The sequence below is a fragment of the Mustela nivalis genome, assembly GCF_964662115.1.
Source record: "Mustela nivalis genome assembly, chromosome: 15".
Taxonomy (NCBI): Eukaryota; Metazoa; Chordata; class Mammalia; order Carnivora; family Mustelidae; genus Mustela; species Mustela nivalis.
Window position 1 is genome coordinate 61,275,918 of NC_139034.1, and position 5,879 is coordinate 61,281,796.

The 5,879-nt window shown below is 39.6% G+C and overlaps 1 pseudogene across 1 annotated transcript; it reads right to left on the bottom strand.

The window, feature by feature from the left end:
• Nucleotides 1-4,551: 4,551 nt before the first annotated feature.
• LOC309849207 (small nuclear ribonucleoprotein G pseudogene) lies at nucleotides 4,552-4,857 on the bottom strand (annotated as a pseudogene). The gene has a single exon. The product of its transcript is annotated as a small nuclear ribonucleoprotein G pseudogene (transcript).
• Nucleotides 4,858-5,879: the final 1,022 nt, after the last annotated feature.

Below are 5,879 nucleotides of genomic sequence, written 5' to 3' on the forward strand. Positions count from 1 at the left end.
CCCGCATCGGGCTCTCTGCTCAGCGGGGAGCCTGCTTCCCTTCCTCTCTGCCTGCCTCTCTGTCTACTTGGGATCTCTGTCTGTCAAATAAATAAATTAAAAATCTTAAAAAAATGGGGAAGCCTGGGTGGCTCAGTTGGTTAAGCGGCTGCCTTTGGCTCAGGTCATGCATGATTCCAGCGTCCTGGGATCGAGTCCCACATAGGGCACCTTGCTCAGCAGGGAGCCTGCTTCTCCCTCTGCCTCTGCCTGCCATTCTGTCTGCCTGTGCTTGTTCTCGCTTCTCTCTCTATGACAAATAAATAAAGAAAATCTTAAAAAAAAAAATCTTAAGAAAAGAAAATCACAGTGTGCTTGTTGGTACCAGTACAAACACAGTTTCTTGCCTTGGTAGTGCTCTCTAAGAGGCCACAGCACACGTCTGTTTCTCCAGTGAGCCCCCTGTCATCCTCTCCATGGTTCTCACCATTCTCCTTATTCACCTTAGCCTTTTCAGAAAAGGTCCTGGCTGCTTCACTGAGAAAAATCACTGGGGAATTAGAGGAGAATATAAAGTAGAATTCCTTAAATCCTGTCCCTATCCTCTCTCCCCAAATATTTGGATCCATGTTCCTATCCTTTCTTCTTTAGTTCCTAACTCAAAACTGAGACCCTCCTTCTGTTCAAAGTCTTTCCCCTACAAGATGGATTCCAAGATTTTGGAATCCATCTTGTAGGGGATGCTGCTCCCTCCCTGTGGCTTCTCTTTCTTCACCATGGGAACAGTCATGGCTCTTTGATCTTTCACCAAAGGCTCTCCAGGGTCTTCTAATTGCCATCTTCTCTCTCTCTCTCTTTTTGGAAACTCAAACTCTCTGAGAAGCAGTGTGTAACGCTATGTCCTATACCTGACTAATCAGAAGCATACCTGGAAAATTTTATTAAATGACTGGCTTCAAGATCTTTCCACAGACCTTCTAAATCCTAGGAGAGACCCTCACAATGGCTAGCCAGCTCTGCCTCCTGAATATCTCTGAGGTATTCAGGTTTTGCTCCTGCCTCTGAGAGCCTACTGTCCAGGCACTGGTCCAGGTGACGTGACTCCTGCTGGGATTCTTACAGCTCTCTTTCAGTTTCCTCCATGCCTCTGATACACACACGCACCTCTGAATCTGAATACACATGCACTTCATCCTCAGATTAACTGTAAATTCATATTTTATCTCACCACATTTCTAATTTGAGTCCTTAACTGACCAAATAATTCGTCACCTTGAATTGGTGACAATATCATGTATGCTTACCAACCTTGAAATTTGGTATTAAAGTCCGAAAAGGCAACTGGCTTTTTTTTTTGGGGGGGGGGGTGTTATTTAATGACTACAATTGATAAAATAATAAAATTAATAAAAACAAAATGAACCTTTTTTTTTTTCCCCTAAAGAGACAAATCACTGATACTCCTTAAAACTGAAGTCTTTGAAGTGACATTTTAACCTCGCAGAGGTTGGTGAATATACTGTGGGTAGAATTTTTAAAAAAGTGTTTCACAAATGATTCTTGTTTTCCTTTGGTGACTTGAATATTTTAGAAGCCAAAAATACCTTTTGGGTATGCCATATGTATATGACCTAAGATGACATTTTCATAAAGCAGGGGATACAGGGGATACATTAAGTACATGGGTCTGGACTTCTGAGACGTATGGAACAGACTCTTGAATTGTTTACAGTCAACATGAATCATTATGTTACTAGCTACTTTTTATTTAATACCAGTTATATGACAGGCAGTACCCTAGGTATTTTGTTATCTCATTAAATCTTCCCTCCAGTGAAGTGCGTAATTTCATTTCCATTTTATAAGGGGGAAGATTAATATGCAAAAAGGAAATTCAAAATGGGCAGAGTCAGTTGCTAGGTAAGTGACAGTCAATTTTCCAATTCAGGACTGCCAAGACTACTAATTGTGAAGGTTAAATAAAATAAACCAAGTGGAAACAACCCAAATGTCCACTGATGGGTAAATGGATAAATAGTATATGATATACACATTCAACAAAATATTATTCAGTCTTAGAAAAGCAATGAACTCCTGATACATTCTACAACATAGATAAACCTGAGGTCATTATGCTAAGTGAAATAAGCCAGATACAAAAGGATGAATATTATATGATTCCACTTATATGAGGTACTCAACAATAGTCCATTCATAGGGACAGAAAGTAGAATAGTGGTTGCTAGGAGCTAGGAGGTGAGAGGAATGGGGAGTTAGAATTTCATGAGCACAGAGCTTCAGTTTGGAATGATGGAAAAGTTCTGGAGATGAACAGTAGTGATGGTTGCACAACAATGCAAAAGTATTAGTGCCACTAAACTGTACCCTTAGAAACAGTTAAAATAGGAGACCTGGGTGGCTCAGTGAGTTAAGTCTCTGCCTTCAGCTCCGGTCATGATCTCAGGGTCCTGGGATGGAGCCCTGCATTGGGCTCTGCTCAGCGGGGAGCCTGCTTCTCCCTCTCTCTGTCTGCCTCTCTGCCTCCTTGTGATATCTGTCTCTGTCAAATAAACAAATAAAAACCTTAAAAAATAGTTAAAATAGTAAATTCTATGTTAGGCATATTTACCATAACAAAAAGTAACTTACGGAAACTCTTCAGTAGACCTATAGGCCATTATAGGACCAATACAAGGTTGAAAATCACGAGACTCTATTTGTAATAATAAATGAAATTGGGAAGGTGATCATTAGTGAAATGTCATTTAAGTGATCAGACCTTGCTCTACTTATATTTACAATAAAACAGGGAAATTGTCAGGGAGAAACATTAGAAATTTACTAAACTTATTTGTGGAATATGACATTTTTGGTTATCTCTTGGAATGTTTTTTGTTGATATTAAAAATTCTTAAAAAACAAGACAACATTCTATGAAAGGATACCACTATGCCTCTATTGTGTAGCAATCATGTGGAGGCTTCTGTTGATTTGTAGTCATCAAATCAATAATGAGGACTTACTGTATGCAGGGTTCCATATTAAGCCCTGAAAGCTGACACATACATCTTTTCTCTGCAGCCTGTGCCTGACACCAGGGAAAGTAAGCCTAGAGAAAAAGCTGTAAAAAAGAGGTGAGTCAGCCAAGTGGCTAAAGTCTTTTGAAAGGAATGTTACAAAGGGACACAGAGGTAGTCTGATACGCAGATGAGCATGCACACTCTCACTCTGAAACTAAAAGTCAGATTTTTAAAAAAATTCTAGAAGACCAGGGGCACCTGGGTGGCTTAGTGGGTTAAAGCCTCTGCCTTCGGCTCAGGTCATGATCCCAGGGTCCTGAGATTGAGCCCCGCATGGGGCAGGGGGTGTCTCTGCTCAGCAGGGAACCTGCTTCCCTTCCTCTCTCTCTGCCTGCCTCTCTGCCTACTTGTGATTGCTGTCTGTCAAATAAATAAATAAAATTTTAAAAAAATGAAAAAAAATTCTAGAAGACCAGATGCTGATGGATAGTTTTGGCATCAATTTTTTTTCCTCCTGTCCCTATTTTAGGGTATGATGTTTCCACCTTCTACCTTTAGCATTTTAAACACATGCATAAGAGAAGCGTGCAGAAAGTGAAGCAAATCACCTCCATCTGTCCACTTGCCTGAAGCCAAGTTCCTAATTTGGAGTGAAAAGGGATATATGTATAGGTACAAAGTACCCATTATTTCTGGAAAAACATTGAATTATTGCAAATCCAAGACAAATGCAGTTAATTCAATTGAAAAATTAGCAAATGACCAGATCAGCAAAATGATCTCCAGATGGTCAATAGATATATCAAAAAGAAGTTTTTTTATTAATTTTATTAATTTATTAATTTATTACTCCTCAGAGAAAGCCAAATTAAAATCACAATGAGATACAACTATATTTTCATCATAATGGTTTAAATAAAATGGTTGAAATTTTTTTTTTAAAGATTTTATTTATTTATTTGACAGACAGAGATCACAAGTAGGCAGAGAGACAGGCAGAGAGAGGGAGGGAAGCAGGGTCCGTGCTGAGCAGAGAGCCCGATGCGGGGCTCGATCCCAGGACACTGGGTTCATGACCTGAGCCAAAGGCAGAGGCTTTAACCCACTGAGCCACCCAGGCGCCCCAAATGGTTGAAATTTTAAAAAGACACTCTCAAATGTTTGAACATTTGGAATGTTTGAGCCATGGAATTCTCATACGCGTATGGAGTTCTCATATGCTGATGAGAGGATGAGAGAAGGGAAAATTAGCATAACCATTTTGGAAAACTGTTTGGCAGTTTTCTGTTCAAGTTGAATATACATACATAAATATATATATTCACTCTAAAATCTAGCATATCCACTTGTAAGAATATACCCATCAGAAATAATTACATATATTCACCCAAACATATATAAGAATATTCTTAGCACTGCTGGTCATAGTAGCCTTGTTATGGGTTAAATTGTGCCTACCCCTCCCCCCAATTTATTTATTTATTTATTGGCTATTATAAAAGTTTATTTAACAAAAAAGTTCAATATGAAAATGCACACGACCTGACGTTTATTATGTGGTAAAACAGGTACTATGGAGAGGGGACATGTGGAAGCAGTTGATTGTTCGGATGAACACATCCATTGTATATACTCCTTCTAAGGCTTCTAACATGATGATACTATTTCCTCATATTACTACCATTCCAGTATTGTTCTGTTGCCCACTAGTTGCCATCTCCACACATTCATCTATCACAGGATTCATAAATGGAGCGAATCCCCGCAATATTCCTTGAACATGTCTGCCACCATTTAATTTCAGTTATAATTTCTTGTCCATAATTTTTTTCAACTCAGGAGGGTGAGCTTTGCTCATGGTGTCTATTTGGCAAGCTCAAAGATGCCTTTCCCCTCCCCCCAATTTATGTCTTGAAGTCCTAACCCCCAGTATCTCAGACTATGGCCTTATTTGGAAATAAGGTCATTGCAGATGTTATTAAAGTAAGGTCATAGTAGGGTGAAGCCCTGATCTGACCCGTGACCTTTAGGGGAAGGGGAAACTTTGGACACACATACACACAAGCAAGGAGACTGCCATGTAAAGATGAAGGCAGAGGGTGGGGTAATGCTTTTACAAGACCAGGAATACCAAAGTCTGCCAGACAACCACCAGTAGCTAGGGGAAAGGCATGGGACAGATTTTCCCTTATATCCCTCCAAAGCAACCAACCCTGCTGACACTTGGTCTCAGACTTTGATCCTCCAGAACATGATATAATAAATTTCTGTTGCTCATGACACTCAATTTGAGATACTCTGTTAGGGCAACTCTAGGAAACTAATACAAGCCCCAAATTAGAAACAAGCCAAACGTCACAGTAAAACAGGTAAATAAAGTAGGGTATATTCCTGCATTGGAGTACTATACAGCAACAAAAATGAAATAGCTACAACTACACTCAACTATATGGATAAATCTTAGGAATATAAAGTTAAGTAAAAAAATCAGACTTGAAAGCATACGTATAGTATGACTCCATGTATATAAGTCAAAATGATAAATTAGCCCAAAAGAATTTGTGGTGTTCTGAGTCAGGATTTCAGTTACTTTTGTACGGGAGAAGAGACAGGAATAGGGCCAAAGTTTCTTTTTTTTTTTTTTTTTAAAGACATTTTCTTTATTTATCTGACAGAGATCACAAGTAGGCAGAGAGGCAGGCAGAGAGAGAGGAGGAAGCAGGCTCCCTGTAGAGCAGAGAGCCCGATGTGGGACTCGATCCCAGGACCCTGGGATCATGACCTGAGCCAAAGGCATAGGCTTAACCCACTGAGTCACCCAGGTGCCCCAGGGCCAAAGTTTCTTCTGAGGTTCTGGAAATATTCTATTTTTTAAAAATT